Raw genomic sequence first — 22,556 nt, forward strand, 5'->3', positions numbered from 1 at the left:
AAAAATTCTCATTTCCATATGATATCAAAGAGTGAGAAGCTTTAAACTGAAAAATAAACATTCATAGACTGGAAGCCAAAACAATAATTAATGTCAGATGGTTAACTCCAATAAATGATTAGAATAAATTCTGTGAAATTACTGCAACTAAAAATGCCCCGTTGATATTACTTTAAGACATTTTGTGTTCCTGATAGGAAACTGAATTTGTCCTCTTTATTGGTAGGGTTCTAGAAAGCATAAACCTAACATGAAAATTCAGTTCTTACTGGTCAGTGTCCTCCAATAGATAATTAACTTTAAAATAATCAGTACTGTCTTATTTCAAATTCTTATAAATTTGATGATTAATGTGTTAAAAATTATTACCTTTGGGAAGGAATTTTAAAATTTATTACTTGACCTCAGTTAATAAATCTTATTGTTGTATGAATGGTAAGGTTTCCTGAGGCTTCATGAAACAATACAGACATCAAAGTTTACATGAAAAGGGATGAGTCAGTTTCCTTGCCCAAAGGGGCTTCTCACACCTGTATTTGGATGATTACAGGTAGAACTCCCTGGCTCTAATTGTATAGTAAATACCATTTCCCAGACCCTAATGGTAGACAGACTGCTTGGGAGACGCCAGTCTGTGATTTAGCTGTCGCCAGACACCCCATGTTTTTTGTGAGACCAGTTGTGATGATGATATGGTTATAGCCAATTGAAAGCAAACTCGTGTCTAAATAGCAAATTTTAATTTATAAAGATGTGGAGGTATGGATGATCCTATTTATAAAACCAAATTTTAGATTTTATATATAACTAATGATCTGGTTTGGGGTCGTGTGTATGTTTGGTGGGGCGGGTGGGGGGAACCAGATCTTGTGGAAGTTAGTGTAATTGTAGCTGAAAGATCAAAGACTGGGTAACTGAGTGATGTTCCAGAAGAGAATTTACCACATAGCCATTTTCTGTACAGTTTCTGCCGCCTGCTGTTCCTATTTTCCCTCAAGCTAGCCATTGACTACCCCCTGTGCATCCCTGCTCGTAAAAAATGATTGAGGAAGTATTTGTCATGTATTTATGAGTGGGAAACATTGTGTGATAGGGAATGGCATCTACTGGAGCCAGAAAGATTGCCATTTTCCTTTCATTCAGCCACTCTGCTGCAGCTTTAAATCCTCTGTTTATGCAACATGGCCTTTGTATTAAAGTGCAGAATAAATTTTTATTATGAAGGATATGAACACTAGGTTTTCATCGTTTATAACACTGCAAGCAGATGTAAATAGTTAAGATACATTTTAACTACTAAATCCTTTTAATTTGTGTTAGCATCTTGTTTTTTGGTAGCATTTATATCTAAGCTCCATTTGCTTGGATTAGTTGCTCCTTTAGCAAAAGAAAAAGTTTCTGTTTTTTAAAGTTATGTAATATTAGTGTAGCAAATTAAGACTGATGCAGGAATATTATGTAATATTAGTATAACAAATTAAGGCTGATGCAGGAAGCAGTAATAACTATTTTCATGGGTCTTTTAGATCTAGAAAACTATTTTAAATGGTCAGGAAAGAGGAGGAGAAGGAGGGATTTGTGATTTTGGCTATAAGAGGAAGACCATAGGAAACTGTAGTTTAGTAGGTCACCATGTCAAACCTAATGAACATTTTAATTACTAGTTAGAGTAGTATATAGGAATAGGAAGAATATAGGAAACTATATTTTAGTGAGTCACCATTTCAGACTAAAGGAACATTTTAATTACTAGTTAGAGTTTACTTTAAATTTAAATGGTATCATTGTTTTTCAATCCTAGAAAAGAAGGAAGCATTTTGAAAGATAAGTCTATTTTGTTATTGAGTAGGTACATTGACCTTTTGAAAGATGTGAGAAACTGAAATCGCTCGATACATCTCCTTGCTGGTTTAACAATGTTGAATTAGTCATTTCGTTGATTTCTGATTAAGACCTAGCCTCTTGAGAAGTGGACATGGCAGCCGAGTTAGTTACAGTTGTGTTATGATTAGATGACAGTAATCAAGATATTGTAAGGGGAATCACAGAAACCTTTTTTATTATTACAAATAGCTATTCTTTGAATGCCAAAGTTGTTGTCTTAGTGAGTGCCAAGGGTTTTTGAACATTGGAGGATTTTATCATTTAAACACGATCAGTTGTTACTTATAACTAAAATTGTACTGTATGCTGTATTAATTTTCATTTGAGATTGCCTACTGAGTTATGGTATCAGGCAGGGCAGGTACAGGACATTACATTAGAACTGTCAAACCATTGCTTAATTAGGGGTTTAAATTTCAATCTTTGCACCTTTGTTGCTTTGTAAGTAATATATGCCATCCAGTTATGAAATCAGTAGAGCAAACTAATTTTAGATGTTTTGTATACCTACATAGCTTCCAATGTGTTCACTTGCCTCTATCTTAAAACTATTGGTAAAGGATAATTCATTTTATTGCATATTATATACTACATATTAATATTCAACTGGAAAATATATCTAACATTTAAGACATTCAGACTTCTTATGTGTATGTGTATAAACATGTATATTTGCATGTGCCTTGGTGGGCTTGTGGTCAATAAACATTACCCTTTGACTAATATTGTATGAGTCAGTTAATCTGGGTATTGAATTGATTCAAGATAGGTAGATAAATATTTGCTGTTTTTTAAGTTGTGTAATCAGGGGCAGTGTCTATTTCACTAACTGAATTCTAAATAGAAAAAGGTTTTATTAATTCTTACTATTCTGTGATTCAGTCCCTTCATCCCCCCTTTCCTCTTTTTGTTAGTTTTCCACAAAATTTGTATACAACAACTGGAAATAGTTTGGGATACTATACATTGTGTGCCTGGTTAGAGGGAGACTCGTGGAATAAATCCAACATTTCCTTGATTTCTTGAACTGTGTGTGTGAGAGTTACAGCTACTATATCTCAGCAACCCTGCATGAAGAAGGAAATATATTCATTTTTACATACAATTTTGTATGTCTATATATCTATATACACAATAAACATATACATGTACATATATATATATCTGTGTAAAGGCAAAACTATTTATAGAAAACTATTCTAAGAAGTCATCAATTTCTGGCAAGATTATTTACTGAAACTAGAAATTTATGCTGCTGTGGGAAAAATCACGTTGTCATACATTTGATTTACTTGAAAGAGAGAAAATGAGAATAAGTATTCTTAAAAAAATTATTCATTTTAGTTTAGGAGCTTCTCAAGTAGATGTGAAATTAGGTTTAATTCACATAAAGTTTTCAGAAACATACCCTGTTATATAAAGCAAGATTCACATGTATGAGATTTTTAAATATTTTTATCGTCTACTAGTCTGGCAAAGAAAAAGCCCTGAAATATCCATACAGTGTTTTAGGGGGACTATGATTTCTATTTTTTTATCATTTGTGGTTCATATAGTTCTGGGGGGTTGTTGAGTCTGCTTCATCTTGAAATACTCAGCATTGTGAAGCCTATGAGAATACATTATTTATTCTGACTGTGTTCCTACCTACTTCAAATCACAACATAATGCTGGTAGGTTTATTTTAACAAGTGAGGAGTTTTTTAGGTGAATTAAATCTTATAAGCTGTAATTCATAATAATTTTCATAACTCAAATACTTTTTTTTAATGATGATTCCTTTATGGGGACTAGTGCTTATATGTTCCTTTGACAGATATGAAGGAATGATAGGGCAGGTCAAGGGTATTCTAGAAGTCTAAGCAATTCTTTTTAAATACTGGATTGATTAAATTGGTGAACTTCTGTAAAGATATTCTTAATATTACTTAAGTTATAAATGAATCTAAAATTTTTTCTTAATTTGTTTTTCAGTTTTGTTTTTGCTTCTAGATGATTCTCAACTATATGCTTTTTAATTTGTATTATGATAAAGTTTTGAAAAGGTATCATATGCACTACAAGCTGGGATTTCAAATAATTTCTGGTGAATGGATTTTGTGGAATTGATTATTTTCCAATTTCTTTGATCAGAGTCTTGAGAGCTTAAAAGAATATATATACTAAAGCAAAACAGGTTTTTGTTTTTGTTTTTAATTTTAAGAGATGGAACTCTTAAAGAAGTGGGAAGGAAAAGACCTTTCCCCATTCAGACATCTTTTTACTTGGAATGTACTTTTGGATTTGTACATATGTATGCATGTAATAATACTTGTGAATTTCCTTCTGGCTTTCATTAAATAGATTTTGGGTGCCTTTTTAGCAATTTCATATTCTTATCAAGTGATATTAGTACCCTAGAGTGCTTAGTCATAACAAAACCAAATAACAACTCTGATTCCATATTATAAAAAAGATAACTGTGGAAGAAATCACATCTTTTTATAGGAATATAGTGCTATTTATAATGCTACCCACTGTACTTTGCATTTCCCCTGGCTTATTTGCATTTTTGTCCAATACTGTTTGCAGACAATAATTTCTATTTGCAAAATGGTTCATTGAATTTGAGAGGGTGTTCATTTTGGGAGGGTCAGTTGTTGTTTTCATTAGCACATCTGTTGACTTACTGATTTATGAGTGATATAATTTATCAAGTATGTCAGGACATTTATCTTTTTTAAAGTAGCTGAAGAATTTCACTGCATGCTATAGGAAAACGTTTCACAGAATTCTTTCTAGCTTTAAGAGACTAAAGTTCTTTTAAAAAAGAAGTGTTCTTTTACTAGAGCGGAGGTGAGTAGGGGGATGTGTGAAATAGGTGATGGGGACTAAACTGTACACTTATCATGATGAGCACTGAGTAATGTATGCAATTGTTGGATTCCTCTATTCTCCATCTGAAACTAATATAACACTGTATGTTAACTATACTGGAATTAAAATTTTTTAAAAAAGGAATAATTAAAATGTTTTCCATATTAAAACAGACAAGTATTCTCTAGAATTCTCTTATATGAAATTAAAATATATGTTCCCCATATATGCACACACATACATAATCTAAGAAATGAAAGGGAAAATTAGACCTATATAGTGTTTTTCAAATTACGAATGATTCATGTACACAAAAGAATTTTCCTGCCTCTCTACCCCACTCACTTTGGTGAATAATTCAAGGACTATTAATAGTTTTAAAAATTCATGCCCCAGAGATGAAGGACCTCTAGATCAAATTTTGTTTCCAAAACTATGAGTTAGGATGAGTTCCACTCATAAAATAGGAGTTTTGACTAGTGGTAGTTGGTAGAGGTGGAGAAGAATTTTGAACCCTAGAAATTTTAGGACTGTTGGGGGTAGGAGATACAAGACAGGGCCTTGTGAAGGGATCAGAATGGAGCCTTAATGCAGTATACAGGATCTGAGTAAGTTTTTCCTAGGATATAGAAAAGGAAAGAAGAGGGTGCCATTTTGGGCAGTTTTGGTGTTTTGTCTAATATCCTGCTGTGCAGAATAGGAAAGGGGTTTTATTTCCACTGTTCTCTCCTATGTTCCCCGGTGACAAGAGCTACTTCTGGAGTTAATGTTGTAGTCCAGCTACTACATCATGAGTTAGACTTTTGAGGGCTAGACTAAAATGTTGGGTACCATTAATAACATGGGTCTATAAAGAAAATGAATTCTGGGATGCCTGGGTGGCTCAGTCATTTAAGCATCCTGCTCTTGATTTTGGCTCAGGTCATGATCTCAGGTTGTGAGATCAAGCCCTGCATCAGGCTCCATGCTGAGTGTGGAGTCTGTTTGGGATTCTCTCTCTCCCTTTGCCCCTTGCCGCTCACGTGCACTTTCTTTCTCTCTCTAGAAATAAACAATGAAATCTTTAAAAAAGGAAAGAAAGAAAATGAATTCTAAGAAACTTTGAGGGTGTAGTCTATTTATAAATTAGGTAGTGTATATTATGACAAATTTTGGTATATTAAGAATACTGCTACTTGAGAATTTGAAATATTAGTGTTATGGCCCTTATTTGCTGTTAATTAGGTCTTTGACTGCAGGAAAATTACGTAGTCTTTCACGTATTGAAGACAATTCATCAGAATGTTCACATAAAATGTTTTCTGTATAAACAATATTTCCTAAATTTAATTATCATACTCAAAAAGAATATAATAATAGAGAATAGACTTGTTTAGTCTTCTAAATGTATCTTCTGGATATGTGCCATTGGTTTTTCTTTTCATTATATGGATAAAGGAATAAAATGTATGATACATGTGTTTACAGCTGTAGTTCGATGCTTTGAAATAGTTGTACTCCAAAACAAAACGAACAGTCGAGTATCATCTCTATTGTACAGTAGCAGTTGCAAGAAAACTCCCATGATACCACCATCATCCTCCATGACTCTTCCCCTGTCTCCTTACTTTGGGCCCTGTGACTTTACCATTGGCAGCTTGTTATTTCTTGGCTTCCATTAGATGAAATCATTGTTTATTACAATAGCATAATATTTTTTGAAAAATGGCTGTTAATTCTTTAAAAAGCCTTTTAAAATAGTTTCATTGTGATCTCCTATATCTCATTTTCCCTATTTTTGAATATGTAAGTGTATGTGTGTTGGAGGTGAGGCAGTGAAGTTTAGTTAGTAAAGATCATCTATAAGATTCCCTCTTCCAGTGCTAGAATTTTGTGATTTTAATGAATTGGATTATATCATATTCACAAAGAAAAGATGCCCATGCAAATACCTAGTACCTTCTCAACCCTCATGTACAGGTTGGTCATGGTAGGATTTTTTTTTTTTTTTCCCCTAAACTGTGGAACTATATAGAGCATTTCTGAGGTTGCAAAGACCCAATTTATGAGCAACTTTTCTAGCTGGGTTGGAGACAAGACGTGATCTTTCCCCTACTCTCATTCCCTCTCTCATATCTCTAGCCCTTGAAAATAAGTCTTTTCTGGGTCTCACCATATTATGATCTTTGCTCATAGTGAACAGTTATTGCTTTGGCTAGAATGAGAACAAAGTAGAAATAAAACCTATCTGTAGAATGACATAATCTGTATTTGAGGCTAGTTATATTACTCAAGCTATTATATTTTTTTATTCTGACATGACCTGGAAAGCATTTCCCCATCGAAAACATTAGATTATGAAATACTTTCAAAAGCCTACTTAATTCACAGTATAGTAGAAATAGTACTGTTTGGATGAGACATCTTTTGGTATCTGTAACCATTTTTGTAACCAATTTTTAAAATCTCCTTAAAAATATGCTCTAAAATAACTGACTTTGGAACTTTAAGTACACCCCTATTTATAAAACTTAGGGCTGCACATTGGTATCCATCAGTCTTTTAAATGCTTTCTTAAGAAGAGAAATTAATTTCATAAAAACTGTGATTATGAATATAAATTTCAAATTTATGTTTCCTACGAAGACTGTGAACTCATTGAGGAGGTGGGTACTGTTTTCTTTTTCTTTTGTAAACAGACAATCATTGAGCCCTACTGTGTATCATGTACCATTCTAGATGGTAAACAGAAAAAAAACCCTGCTCCCTTAAGGCTTATAGTCTCATGAGATAATAATAGACAACCAGTGAACAAATATTTAATATTTAATGTCAGGAGATAACTAAAACAATGAATAAAAATAAGGCAGGGGAAAGAGGGGGGCCATGTTAGTTAGGCTACGTAGTTAAGGAAGGCCTTTATGAAGTAAGGGAGTATACCATGAGAGAATCTGAAGAAAACTCAGTCCAGGGAGAGGGAACAGCAAATGCAAAGGCATGCGTGACAGAGCATTGAAAAAGAGTAAAATCTGACAACAACCACTTGAAAAGAACTTTGTAAATTCTTATTCAGATACATTGTAAGTCAATAGGTTTTATAACATATTCTAAATATGTTGTAAAAGTGAATTCAGAGTTTTAAGAATGGCCATCATTTATCTTCTGGTTTGCGATAGTTAATTTCTTAGAGTCCAGAAAGATTTTATTTTATTTTTTAAAGATTTTATTTATTTATTTGAGAGAGAGAGTGGGTGAGACAGAGATGGAGAGAGAGACACAAGCAGGGTGAGCAGGAGGCAGAGGGAGAGGGAGAAGCAGACCCCCCGCTGAGGAGGGAGCCCATTGTGGGACTTGATCCAAAGACCCTGTGATCATGACCTGAGCTGAAGGCAGAAGCTTAACCAGCTGAGCCACCCGTAGTCCAGAAAGATTTTAGATTGCTAGGTGTTTTAAACAACCTTTAAAGTAGTGTTTGCAAATATAGATTTACTTTGAATTTTGTCTTTCCTTTTTCATGCTTGTCTTTGGTGATCCACACTACCACGCCTAAAGCACTTCTTTTAAAAGTCCCTCAATGTATGACCTCAAAGAAGTAGATTGAACTTTACTAAAAATAATAGCTTGGGGAGTCTGGCTGGCTCAGTTGGTAGAAATTATGACTCTTGAATTCAGGGTTGTAAGTTCAGGCCCCACATTGGGGATATAGATTACTTAAAAATAAAATCTTTTTTAAAAAAACAGCAACTTAACATTTGTCAAAACTTTATAACATCATAATTTACATTAGTTCATCGGATCCTCAAACAAATCCCAACCTGGGCCACACAACACCATACTATTTTGGCCTTGAATTGATTTTTCACTGAAATGAAATATGGCTTGACCATTGGATTAAGAGATCTGCATTTTAGGTTGAGAGTGGTTTACGTTAGCCAAAAACTAAATGAAATTAGTGTTTCCATTAATATAAAAGATACAAAGGTACTGTTTTAATACTTAAAGTATTTGCCATTAAGTAAGATCAATGAGTAGTCATCAATATTCCTGACGATTATCAATGTTTTCCTTAGAAATTCTTTCAAAAAGAACTGTATAGTCTGTGGAAGACATCTTTGGGTTTAGTGCATTTTGATATTTAAAAGAAAAATAATGTCTGTTGGTAATCATTTTTTGGCTTTTTTTCTTATTTTAAATGATGTTTCAAAGGTTTTTTACGAAGAGCCTATCTGAATGTCTGAACAATGAAGATGACTAGTATTTTTCATAGATAATTTATATTTAAAATTGTTGCCTTAAATGGTGCCATTTTTTTTTTGTCTGTCTTAACCCCTACTGTCCCGTTAAATGACATTGACTTAGCTTTTCCTGTACCAAACCAAACGATGTACCTGACAAACCGTCATTTATTATTGAGCTCCTGCTATTTGGCAGGGACCCTTTTGAGCTTAGAAGTTGATAAGATGTTAATACAAGAATAGATGAAACATAGGAAAATTTTATGAGTATTTCTGAAGCATAGATATGATTATGCCCATTTTATAGATAAGGCAGTTGGACAGACTGAAGAACATGCCCAGGTTCTTGGAGCAGACAAGTAGTAGAAATAAACCCATTTGACTTTAATGTTAATGCCTGTTCCACACATGACAGAATAAGATATATTTGTGAACCTTCAGATATCTTTGAAAATATTGCTTTAAATAACTTGAGCATTTTGTTATGTTTTATCTCAGAAAATATCGTCTCCACCAAATTGTTTAGTGTTAATAAAAGGAGAGAATTGGGGGGCCTGGGTGGCTCAGTGGGTTAAGCCTCTGTCTTCGGCTCAGGTCACGATCTCAAGGTCCTGGGATCGAGCCCTGCATCTGGCTCTCTGCTCAGCAGGGAGCCTGCTTCCCCCTCTCTCTCTGCCTTCCTCTCTGCCTACTTGTGATCTCTCTCTCCCTGTCAAATTAATAAAAATTAAAAAATAAATAGAATTGTCAAGATGACAACCGTGTGCCTTTCTTAGGATAATAACCTTTAGTTGTTGTTTTTGCCTTGCCTTATCCTTTTATTAACTATGTAATAATGTTACATGGATGCACCCACCGTAGCATCCATTTTTAAACATACGCAGTGTATAAAAAATTTCTTAGAGAATATACAATGGCTCTTACTGAAATTAAAACTAAAAATTACATCAAGTTGCCATGTCTAAAAGAGTAGACATGAAAGACATAAGACATAAAAGAGTAGACATTCTACAGAATAGACCCCAGAAAACATAACTATAACCACAGATCATTTTATATATATTAATATGGTAAGCAGAATTTGCCTCCCCCTTCTAGCATACTATACAATTTGTTGAGAGTAATTCTGCACTGCTAAGGGCCAAGGAGTTTGTGCTTAAATGAACAGGGGAGTGAAAGAATATCATGAATTAGATTAACAACAAATTCATATGCCTAAAATGTTGTGTTAGTTGTAGTCAGCATCAAGTCAGCACTTACTGAACACATAACTATATTCCGGTTACATTTGAGACTCCCAAAAACCTTATAAAATTGATACATTGTTATTTTAAGGAAGGCAAAGCAAGTATGGCAGGCTTGAGGAACTTGGCCACGATTGCATAGCCAGTCCTCGGTGCCAAGATTCAAACCTAAGCAGTTTATCTCTAGAGGCTGTGACCTTTACTACTATGCCATGGTGTCTCAGCTTTGGGCCCTTAGGATTAGGAAAGGTAGACAAGGCCTGAGCAATAGGTCATATACTAGCTACATTTCCTATCACTATAAATTTCATTTAGATAAGATTTTGTTGTTGTTAAACAGTTAATGCACTGTGAAATTTGAAGTTAAAAATTCTCTTATAACCTGATTAGAGAATGCCAGCTGAATATAATATAAAAATTGTTGCCTAAACTGTTTTAATTTTCGTGAATTTGTCATTGAAAACTATATTCCAAACATGTAGCAGTTTAATAGCCTAGTTTTCTAGGGATAATCGTTAAAGTAGTTTATATATTTTTACATAGAAAATACATATTATCAATCATTTTTTAAGGTAAGTACTTTCTTCTACCACTTGGTTGTTTTGTGTGTGTGTTTTTAACCACATAGTAATTTGTTCTATTTCCTTGTATTTTCACTAACTTAGATTTGTTTTTGAGACCTTCTTGGGAGTGGGAATTGCACATGTGTGTGCATGTGTGCGTATCTTTTACTAGATGAAGTACAGATAGATAATTTGTATAACAATCTGTTTAAATTCTACATTCATGCATAGCAGTATATTGGAAAGAACATATATACATATGTCTTGGGCAGAATACTACCATTTGTTGAGCATGTGTTGTGTGCTGGACTTTGGGGTCTTACATAGTATGTTCTCTCTCTTTTTTTAAGATTTTATTTATTTCTTTGAGACAGAGAGAGTGAAAGTATGTACACACACAAGCTGGGGCGGGGGACAAAAAGAGAGGGGAAAGCAGACTCCTGGCCAAGCAGGGAGCCTGACATGGGATTTGATCCCAGGACCCTGGGGTCATGACCTGAGCTGAAGGCAGACGCTTAACCCACTGAGCCACCCAGGTGCCCCCATAATATGTTCTCTTATTTGGATTAATCCTCATACCAACCATGGAACACAAATATTTACCTATTTACTTAGGGAGAGATAAAGTGAGAAACCTAGTTAAACATTTTAAAGACATCTTTTATCTTGAACACATGAGAAAAAGTATAAAACATTTTATTGCATTTATAGGAAGCCTTTCATAGAAAAAGAAGTGCACAGTTTTTGTTTTTTTGTTGTTGTTGTTTTGTTAGTTGCATTCTAGTGAAAATTGCACAGAAACCCATACAGCTAGAAGATTAGAAATAAAGGAAATAAAAATAAATAAATAAATAAATTATATGGTCAATTAAGCTATGACAAAGGAAGCAAGAATATATAATGGGTAAAAGACAGTCTTTTCAATAAATGGTTCCGGGAAAATACCTGCAAAGGAATGAAACTGGACCGCTTTCTTATACCATAAAACTCCTAGAAGAAAACAGATAGTAATTTCTTTGACATAGGCTGTATAAACATTTTTCTAGATATGTCTCCTCAGGCAAAGGAAACAAAAGGAAAAATAAGCTCTTGGGGTCTACACCAAAATAAAACACTTTTGCGGGTGCATGGGTGGCTCAGTTGGTTAAGCATCTTCAGCTCAGGTTATGATCCTGGAGTCCCAGGATTGAGTCCTGCCTCGGGCTCCCAGCTCCACAGGGAGTCTGCTTCTCCCTCTGAACTTCTTCTCTTTCATGTGTTCTCACTCTCCCTCTCTCTCTCTCTCTCAAATAAATAAATAAATAATTTTTAAAAATTTTTAAAAAATTAAAAGCTTTTGCACAGCAAAGGCAACCACCAACAAAACAAAAAGGCAACCTACTGAATGGGAGAATATATTTGCAAATGATGTGTCTGATGAGGCGTTAATATCCAAGATATAGAAAGAACTTACACAACTCAATACAAAAAACAAAAACCATAACAATCCAATTAAAAAATGGGCAGAGGACCTGAATAGACATTTTTCCAAAGAAGACATACAGATGGCCAACAGACACATGGTAAGATGCTCAACATCACTAATCAGGGAAACGCAAATCAAAACTACAATGAGATATCACCTCATACTTGTTAGATTGGCTAAAATCAAGAAGACAAGGAACAACAAATGTCCACAAGGATGTGACGAAGAAGGAACCTTGGGGCGCCTGGGTAGCTCAGTTGTTAGGTGTCTGCCTTCGGCTCAGGTCATAATCCTAGGGTCCTGGGTATCAAACCCCACATGCTCAATGGGAACCCTGCTTCTCCCTCTCACACACCTTCTGCTTGTGTTCCCTCTCTCCCTGTCTCTCTCTGTGTCAAATGAATAAAATCTTTTTAAAAAATTATTTTTTATCTTTTTAAAAAGATTTTATTTATTTGACACACACAGAGAGATCACAAGTAGGCAAAGAGGCAGGTAGAGAGAGAAGGGGAAGCAGGCTCCCTGCTGAGCAGAGAGCCCGATGCGGGGCTTGATCCCAGGACCCTGAGATCACGACCTGAGTGGAAGGCAGGGGCTTAACCCACTGAGCACCCAGGAGCCCAAATAAATGAAATCTGAAAGGAAGGAAGGAAGAAACGGAGGGAGGGAGGGAGTTGGGAGGGAGGAAGGAGAAACCTTCATGCATTGTTGGTGGGAATGTAAATTGGTAGAGCCCCTGTGGAAAATAATGATCCAATAATTCCACTATTGGATATTTACCCAAGGAAAATGAAAACACTAACTTGAAAAGATTTATGTACCCCATATTTATTTGCAATAGCCAAGACATAGAAGCAAACCCAAATATCTATCTCTAGATCGATGGATAAAGAAGATGTGGTATGTGTATATGTAGAGTGGAATATTACATGGCCATAAAAAGAATGAAATCTTGCCATTTGCAACAACATGGTTGGATCTACAGGGTACAGTGCCAAGTGAAATAAGTCAGTCAGAGAAAGACAAATGTGACTTCACTCATGGGTGGGATTTTAAAAAACAAATGAACAAGGAAAAAAAGACCAAAAAAAAAAAAAAAAACCCCTTAAATACAGAGAACAAACTGGTGGTTACTGGGTGAGGTGAGTGGTGAGATGGGTGAAATAAATAGGGGATTGAGACTATGCTTACCTTGATGAGCACTGAGAAATGTATAGAATTGTTGAATCATATTGTATACCTGAAATGAATATAACACTGTATATTAATTATACCAGAATTTTGGAAAAAAGATAGCAATTTCCCACTTTGTTTTATTTCTCCTAAATATTAGGAGTAGTGTTCTATCTTCTAAAATTTACAAGGATATGGTCACTTACATTTTTCCTTCCTTTCACTGTATTTTTATTTCCTCTCGCCTTCCCTCACCTCCCCGCCTCCTAATTAACTTTAGGATCCAGTTAAAAATGGGTTTGGACATATAACCAAATTTCATATTTGGTGAGATTTTACTGTTTTGTGAATGCTCAAGACTTTTTTTTTAAAAGATTTTATTTATTCATTTGAGAGAGAGAGCACAAGCAGGGGGAGAGACGGAGAGAAAGAGGGGGAAGCAGACTCCTTGCTGAGCTGGGAGACCGACATGGGGCTCTATCCCAGGATCTGGAGATCATGACCTGAGCCAGAGGCAGACACTTAACTATCAGAGCCACTCAGGAACTTCTGTTCAAGACTTTTAAATGGAACAGTAGCATTTAAAAAAGAAATTCTTGCTGTGTTTTTCTTTTTGTTAATCAAGACTTATCCCTATACCTTTCCACTTTATCCAGATAAATTTTCCCTAGTCCTATCAGCTGGTACATTATAACATTTACTATATAACTAAGAAAATTGATGGTTTATAACACAGTTCATAGATGTAAATTAAAAAAGAAAAATCCAGGGGCACTTGGGTGGGTCGGTCCATGAAGCATCCAATTCTTGATTTCAGCTCAGGTCATGATCTCAGGGTAGTAGAATCAAGCCCCATCTTGGGCTGCACACTGGGCATGGAGCCTGCTTGAGATTCTCTCTCTGCTGGGGTGCCTGGGTAGCTCAGTGGGTTAAAGCCGCTGCCTTCGCCTTAGGTCATGATCCCAGGGTCCTGGGATCGAGCCCCGCATCGGGCTCTCTGCTTGGCAGGGAGCCTGCTTCCCTTCCTCTCTCTCTGCCTGCCTCTCTGCCTGCTTGTGATCTGTCTGTCAAATAAATAAATAAAATCTTAAAAAAAAAAAAGATTCTCTCTCTGCCTCTCCCCCCTAAAAAACCCCACAAAAATGTTTTATTTGTTTATTTTTTTGAAAGTGAAAACAGTTTATTGAAGATAAATATATAGAGATATGGACAGAGTGTCCAGGAAACTCAGAAAGGAAAAGAGCACGAGTCTCATCTTTGCTTGGGGTCTGGGGTATTTACTAGTGATTGTGGTCTGGTGCACAGGTCATCTTCGGCGTTCAGGAACTGGTCAGAACAAGGAGAGTGTCCAGGTGTCCTTCATAAGTCATTCATTCCCTGAAGTCAGGGGTCTTGACTTTAAGGTGTTTGGAGTCAGTGGTCTTGGAGAATATTTGCCTGGTCACTGGGATGGTGTCTCTTGTGCTGGAAAACTCCAAAGATATCATTATCTTCGCTTTATAAGACATGTATCAAGTGGGGTGGGGAGATTTGGCCTGAAGTAAAGTTCCGTGAAGTAAGAAACATTCCACACAAACTAATCTGTACAATATCCAAGTAAGAGTCAGAAAAAAACCCACTTAAGTGGCTTAGTTAGTGTGGATTAAAGTGGGTTAGTTTGTGTGGAATGTTTCTCACATGGTAGAATTTTACTTCAGGCCAAATCTGAGATAGAGACTGAAGAGGGAAAAAAGAGATGGAGAGAGAGACTATGGAGAATATCGACCTTTTGTTTCCTTTGCTATGTTGAGAGGTAAACATCTGAGTTGGGTAGGTCTCTGGAAATTAGTACTTTTAAAAGCCTTTAAATGTTATTAGAATACATTGTTGAAGTCATATCTGGTTAGTTTTTCTGATTCAGTATGATTAATTATGTTTCTGTAATTGCACATTTTGTGATTATGGTGTATGATGGGACATTGTTTTACATCTATTATTAAGTGAAATCTGTATGGGTGGCCAAGTATGTTTTTTAATGTGACTGGTATTATTACTTAGACATCTTGGATATATAGTTTAAAGACTACCAGATTAGATGGGGATATTCTGTCAACTTCATGATCTTGGAACACTGAAACAAAAGAAAAAGCAATGCCTATTAAGCATCCTTAGCGGTAAGCAGGGGAAAGTGTGTCCGTGTGGCTTAGCTAATAATAATGACTTTATTACTGTGTATCACTTATAGAATTTTTTTCTATGAAATGTTTAATAGTTATACATTTGCTGTTTTGTAGTTTTTTCAATGCCCTATTGACATCAAGGGCTACTGATTGTCGTATTAGTAGTTCTTGACAAATAGAAATTATTTGATATGCTAAGCCATTTCTGACAGAAGATATAAAGTTTTGACAAACATGTATGGCACAGCAAGTGTCCAATTCTAAAGAGCAAAATAAATGCAAACCACCATTATGGTGAACACAAACAGCCTGAAAGCAAGTTATCAGTAAGCAAATAATTGTTGAACTGTTATGAATGGAATAGGATGTTGAAATAGGGCATGATTGGCTGATGTTACATATGTCCTTGATTACCTTCCTTGTGCTTTTATCCTAATAAGTGACATTCTTTGTATTCCCTTGGATGGCTAGACAGTCTGACACTGAAGAAGAATAAATATTGCATGTGGTACACATTAAGCTGTCATCCAAGACAGCATTTATAAAAAGTAACTGCAGAAATTCATAAGAAATTCTGCACTGCTACAGTTTTCCTGGCTCCAGTCATAATTGTCAAAGTTCTTGACACATTCAGGTCTTCAGAAATGATTTAGGTTTACAATGGCTTGGTGTATGAATAATTATTATGGATTTGTGTTCTCATATTGCCTTAAGATGTTAATGTTAGTTACCCCAATGTTATATTTTACAATAATTTTTATTTTTAAAAATGATTCTTCATTGGTAATAGTGACATATCTCCCATCTTATGTTCTTTCATAAATGGATTTTAGATAATTCATGTATTTGAGAGGAAGGGCAGGAATTTTTTAAATGCTTAATTTATCTTTAACCTGTTGGAAAATATAGCTCACTTGTGTCTAGTGCTACCAAACAACTCTGACAATAAATATTTCTGTTTTTCTTCTCGAGCAGCGTTGGTAAGCCTTTAAATGGTCCAAATGAATACCATTTTAAGACTTTTTCTGAAAACAACCAAATCACTACTTGATGTTTCATTTTAAAATACTGGATGATTTTATTCACATACTTTTATAATTTTAATGTAGTTTTTTGAGGTAGGGCAGTGTTTTATTAGTTCTAGTCACTGTTAACCTCTTAAAATTTCCTTTTGGTAGAAGATGAGTAGAGGACACAATATTGTACTAAAATAAGCATACCTAAATAAGAGGTAAATTATGTATGCAAATTTAGCAAGCATTTTTAAAGCCCCTGTTTTCTTTTCCTAAACTAAAATACTTTTGTCATCCTACCTATGTGGTGTGCCAGAAAATAAGTGAAGGGTACAAAAAAAAATTTTTTTTTATATTTCTGTAACCTGACACTATTATTCCAAGCCATTTAAAATTAAGTAATTAGTATTCCCATTCTATAATCTAATCAAGAATATAACGTATTCTATCAGCTGATTACTAAGAAAATGTGATTAAGTATCAGAATGATTTATGCTTCAACACAAATATGAAAATAAAATACAGTGTTGAGTTCTAAATTATGAGCTATGTTTCAGGGAGGACAGGAGGTCAGTCAGAGTTTCTGCGACAACTGTATTTTGTGCTAGTTTTAAAAATTATATAATATTAATTTGGGGAAATATTTTTAGGATATTTTCTTTACTTTGAAATCTAAGCCATCCATTTGGATTGAAGAAACTTTTCTCCAGGTATAACACTGCTCGAATGTTACCTATAGCTTTTAACTCTCTAGGCCACTACAGAGCACAAAATATTTGCCCAACTGGTAAATTGAACTGTAAGTCCCACTGTGGGAAATTGCTTTGCTGTGCTCCAAACAGCAGTTATCTTAGTAATTGTACCTGAATTCTTTGTGGCTAATAGAGCGTAGATGTCCATTTTACAAACAGAAAATTATTTCTCTTAAATACTTTTAATTATAAATCCCTCAGAGAAAATGTATGTCAACAGAGTATAGTGAGATATTAAACTGCATCATTTTTAATTGTCGGTACAGAAGAGTGAAATTCTTTTTTTCCTTCTAGTGTAAAACTGTACATATCCAACATTTCACATTCTAAACTGGAGCTCCCAACAAGGAGCTTATCAGAGCAAATTGTCTAGTCCATCCCCTTCCTCACTCAAAACCTAATGACCCTTTATCATCATGGTTTAGATTGCTGGACACAGATGTGAGAAAATACAAGTAATCTACAGGTAACTACAGTAGCTGCACTGATGTTCTCAGAGAACTGACTGCTGGGAAGATAAAGAGCTTCCCACAGAGTCTGTGACTTTCTGGCAGCAAAGCACATCATGAGCTCATACATGAAGTTTTATTTGCTGAAGATTCACAATAAGATGCATTAGAACATTCAGCAGGGACTCTTTTTAGATGAGCACAGAAATTCTGGAGGATTATTAGTTGATGCACCAGTGCATAGCATCACACTAAAATTTTTTTGAAGTTCAACAATATTAATTTTTTGTGTAGACATCAAAGATTATGACTACAGTGCAACATTAATATCGAACTTCTTGACATTTATATAATCTCCTACAGACCCTAATCTCTTTCTTGTCACAAAAGGCTGATCTTCTTGCTGAAAAGTAGTTTGGTTATGATTTTCAGTGTGAAACACAACAGCAGTTTTTCAAACTTTAGTACGAAATTGAATTTCAAAGGACTTGTTTATTGGCCAGGTGCTCTGCTTTTGTCAGCTACTGAGATTGTGATCAGTGAGGTAAACTCATTTATCTATTTGCATGCAGTTGAGTAATTTACCATGAAAAGAATGATCACGGGGTTTTTTGTTTTTTGTTTTTTTGTTTTTTTTTTGGATAGAGGTACTGCACCTGTAGCTTAAGTTTTATAATTGTTAGTTTGACTATTATTTGCAGTGATCATAGTTTCATACAGCTTTAGAAAACTACAATGCAAAAAAAAATATTTACTTAATCTTTTTTTATGTATGCAATGTTTTGCTTGTAGCCATTGAATTTGGTTTAAGTTTACTAGATTGGGGTGAATCAGTATGAATTAGACTGCCTGAACTTCAGGTGTGTATTTCTTTTTAAAAATAATTTGCTCATCATATTTTTCTAAAACCTGATTAATTTTGTTTTTATAAAAACTACAACAACTGGATTAGGAATCGCCGTATTATGTTATATGTCAAAATGAATTACAGTCCTCAAATCATTTTTAGAAATTACCATTTTTGTAGCTGAAAGATAAAGATGATTTCCACGACCAGTAATAGTTAAGCAGTTCACAGCCAGCAAAACGAGTAGTGAGGTGTTTGATTCGTTCTTGTAATTGTATGGGTTATATACCTAGCTTAACTGCTCTTCTTTATGGAGAATATTGAAATGCTCAGAAAATTAGAGCATGGTTAAATCTTTTTGGCTAAGTCCCTGCTCATTTTTGCTTGTTTGCCTATTGAATGTTGTACTTTTAAAAATAAGTTTGTCCAAGTAGAGCACCAAAATTATATAGAATATATATCTGTGATCTTAAGTAATTAAGTTTCTGGTGTAGAATGATCAGTGAACAAAGTAAATATCATATCATAAAACAGAAAAGACAAATTGTCTATAAATACTGCTAGTCATTGGAATTCCGATTATTCTTCTAATAGCAATTAGTACCAGTCTTTTTGGAGATTTGTATCAGTGAAGATTTTTAGTTTACACTGATATATTTGAAATATTCGTAGTAGCATGGCATAGATTAATCTAAAAAAATAGAACATTGAAGAATTGTTTGAGGCAGTATTCTGCATTAATTCTGGTTTTAGTTTGCTGTAAGATCTAAAGAAAAAACTATATTTGTTTCCATTTAGCAGCAAATAGGAAACACAGAACTCAAAATTCTACAAAGCACATTTTCCTTACCCTCTTTGTGTTTAAAAAGAAAGAAACCAGAGGAGCATGTGCAGTATAAGATTGTTTTGCATTTTTGTTTTTACATCACCAGATTAAGTATAATGAAACCCATCTGTAAATTGTAGGAACTACTCATTGGTTTTTGTCAAGGACTGTAGTATGGTTTTTTCCCTTCTACAGTTTTTTTTTTTTTAATTTCAACAAGATATACAGAAAATTAAAAACCTTGTCTGTTATAAAGTTTTGTTTGAGCTTTTTAAACTGAGTGATTAGCAGAAATAATGACCCTGTCAGCCTTAATCACATTAAAATGTGGTTAACATCATTTAATTTTTTCCACTTAATATGCAAAAATTTCCAGTAGATTTGCAGTGAAGGCCATTGAAATTCCATTAGAACAAGAATAAAAATTTCAGGCATCATTTATTCAGAGAAGGAATAAAGGTCTCGATTGAGAACTGCTGAATCTTTCTATTAGAGACACTATGAATCATTACATTGAATGTACCATACATTTCGATAGACCTGTGCCTGGCTTTTTAAATGGTTAAAAATCATGTTTTCTCTGTTTTTCATGAGGAAAAATAAACTAGAATTGCATAATTTTGTAAATATCTGAAAGATTACTGAATGTTTTATTTTGTACTACTTCAGTCTGCTGAAATTTTTAGTAGGAAGTTATTTTTGTGTCAGAAAAACAAGATAATGAAAGAATTTTTTTAACATGGAACAAACTGCATAACCAACCCACAGAATGGACAGGTTGTATCTTAAACAGTTATTTTGGTATATGCTAAGTAAGAAATTTAGAATTAAGAATTAAATGACACTAACTCTTTCCCAAAGTTCATAGCTTGTCATTTGTCAAGCTTCAACTGATTTATTATGCTGCATTAGCTATGTATGAATTAGAACTGAAGAACATTCTATGGTTCCTAGTGTTGTTTATCCTTTTAGGCTCATTATTGATATTTATTTGTTGTGATATATTCATAGAATAAAAAAGTAGGAAAAACTTAATTTTGTTTTAAGCAATTAAATGCCTACCATTTATATTTCCTTTGGCATGTTTGCATTTGCCAGTATCCTATAAAACTTACATTGTGTAGAATGTTTCTCCCCCATTTAAAAAAAAAAAAAAAAGACTGTTACTGTATATACCTGATAAGCGGAAATGGTTTTCTGGAACCATTCCTATCTCTCGGGTAATTAAGTAATTATACAGTGTTTGTGTGTGTGTGTGTGTGTGTGTGTGTGTGTGTGTGTGTGTGTGTGTGTGTTTTAATTTGTATTTTGTTCCCAAACCATATGAACCCATTATATAATTACACTGTGTATACTTTGTAGTAAAAATACCATTGGAAAATTCATCAGGGAAAGTGTTCCATGCATGTGCTACTCAACAATGTATGAATTTCTCCTTCCTCTTATGTTTCTATGTCTGCAGAAATGTAAGAACATTTTATTGTCAGTCTCCCTTATTCACCACATCCCTCCCCACCCCCCATTACCATGGTTGGCCTCCTCAGAAACGCCTTCCCTGACTGTTCTGTCTAGAGTTATCTCCCAGACTCCTAGTCTAGAGTTATCTCCCAGACTCCCTTTTGTTCACAGCATCGTGTGTGTTTACTTCAGAGCACTTATCACAAGCTATGTAATCTTGCTTATTTGTCTTTCTGTCTCATGAGAATTTAAATTCCAGGAGAATAAGGACCATACCTTATTTTGTATCTCCAGTGGTTGACCCTGGACTCAGTAAATACTGTCAGCTAATGAACCGCTGGCTGGATGAAATCAGTTGAACGTATCCCTTATGTTTCAACACTGGCTTTTATCGTCATTGATAGAAATATCTAGATCATTTGAAGTCCTTCTTTTCTAGTTAGATACATCTAAGTCTTAGAGCACAGGTGGATGAACTGTCTCCCCTGGGGGTCAACAGGTGTTCTGTGGTATGTGTTACATGGTAAGTGTTTCCAGTTTTGAGGACCACAGAGTCTATTGCAGCTACTCGCCTTTGCTGTTAGGCCAGAAGGCAGTCTTGCCCAGTATGGAAACAAATGGGCATGCCAGGGTCAATACAATTTCACTTATGGACACTGAAATTTGAATTTCTTACAGTTTCACTGATGCAAAATATGTTTCCATCTTTTCTTTTTCTTTTTTGAGAAATCATTTTAACATGTAAGAACTGGAGAGCCTGGCTAGTTCCGTTGGTAGAGAATGCGACTCTTGATCCTGGGATTGTGAGTTTGAGCCCTGTGTTAGGTATAGAGATTACTTAAAAATAAAATCATTTAAAAAAATATAAAAGCTATCCTGACTTGCAGCCATATAAATATGTACGGTAACTTGCTGACCTCTGGTCTATGTACTTAGCCAAAGACAACCTTTTAGTTGTGCATATATATCTCCATTCATCTACATCTCCTCCTTCTCTCTCTCCTGAATCATCAGTGCCCCCCCCCCCCGCCCCCAACCCCACCACCCATGGATGTTTCCTGTCAGTAGATTAGCTTGCTGTTATGTCTCCAGTCTTTAGAACAACTTATTTTGGACCCACATTCCTTTTAAACTACAGCCTATTCTCTCTTCCCCCTTGAAGGAGCTATATAAGTATTGAATGAAATTACACATGTAAGATGTACCAGTTTCTCCTTTCTTTTTATTTTATTATTATTTTTTTAACCACAGATTTTGTTTTGTGGTTTTTTGTTTTTTTGTTTTGTTAATATATAAGGTGTTATTTGTTTCAGGGGTGCAGGTCTATGAATCATCAGTCTTACACAATTCACACTACTAACCATAGCACATACCCTCCCCAATATCCATCTTCTTTCCTTTGAAAAGAAATGCAGTTTGGGGATGCCTGGGTGGCTCAGTCATTAAGCACCCGACTCTTGATCTCAGCTCAGGTCTTGATCTCAAGTCAGGGTAGTGAGTTCAAGCCCTGCTATTTAAAAAAGAGTAATAATAAAAATGAAACAAGACAAAACCAGAGAGGGAGACAAACCAGAAGAGACTCTTAATCTTAGGAAACAAACTGAGGGTTGCTGGAGGGGAGTGAGGTGAGGGATGGGGTGACTGGGTGATGGA

General features: G+C 34.8%; 1 protein-coding gene across 1 annotated transcript in view; it reads left to right on the forward strand.

Annotated features, from left to right (window-relative positions):
* OLA1 (Obg like ATPase 1) overlaps positions 1-22,556 on the forward strand; it is a 177,024-nt gene that overhangs the window by 128,180 nt on the left and 26,288 nt on the right. The gene's annotated exons all lie outside the window — the stretch shown is intronic.

Source organism: Martes martes (genome assembly GCF_963455335.1).
Source record: "Martes martes genome assembly, chromosome: 3".
Classification (NCBI taxonomy): Eukaryota; Metazoa; Chordata; class Mammalia; order Carnivora; family Mustelidae; genus Martes; species Martes martes.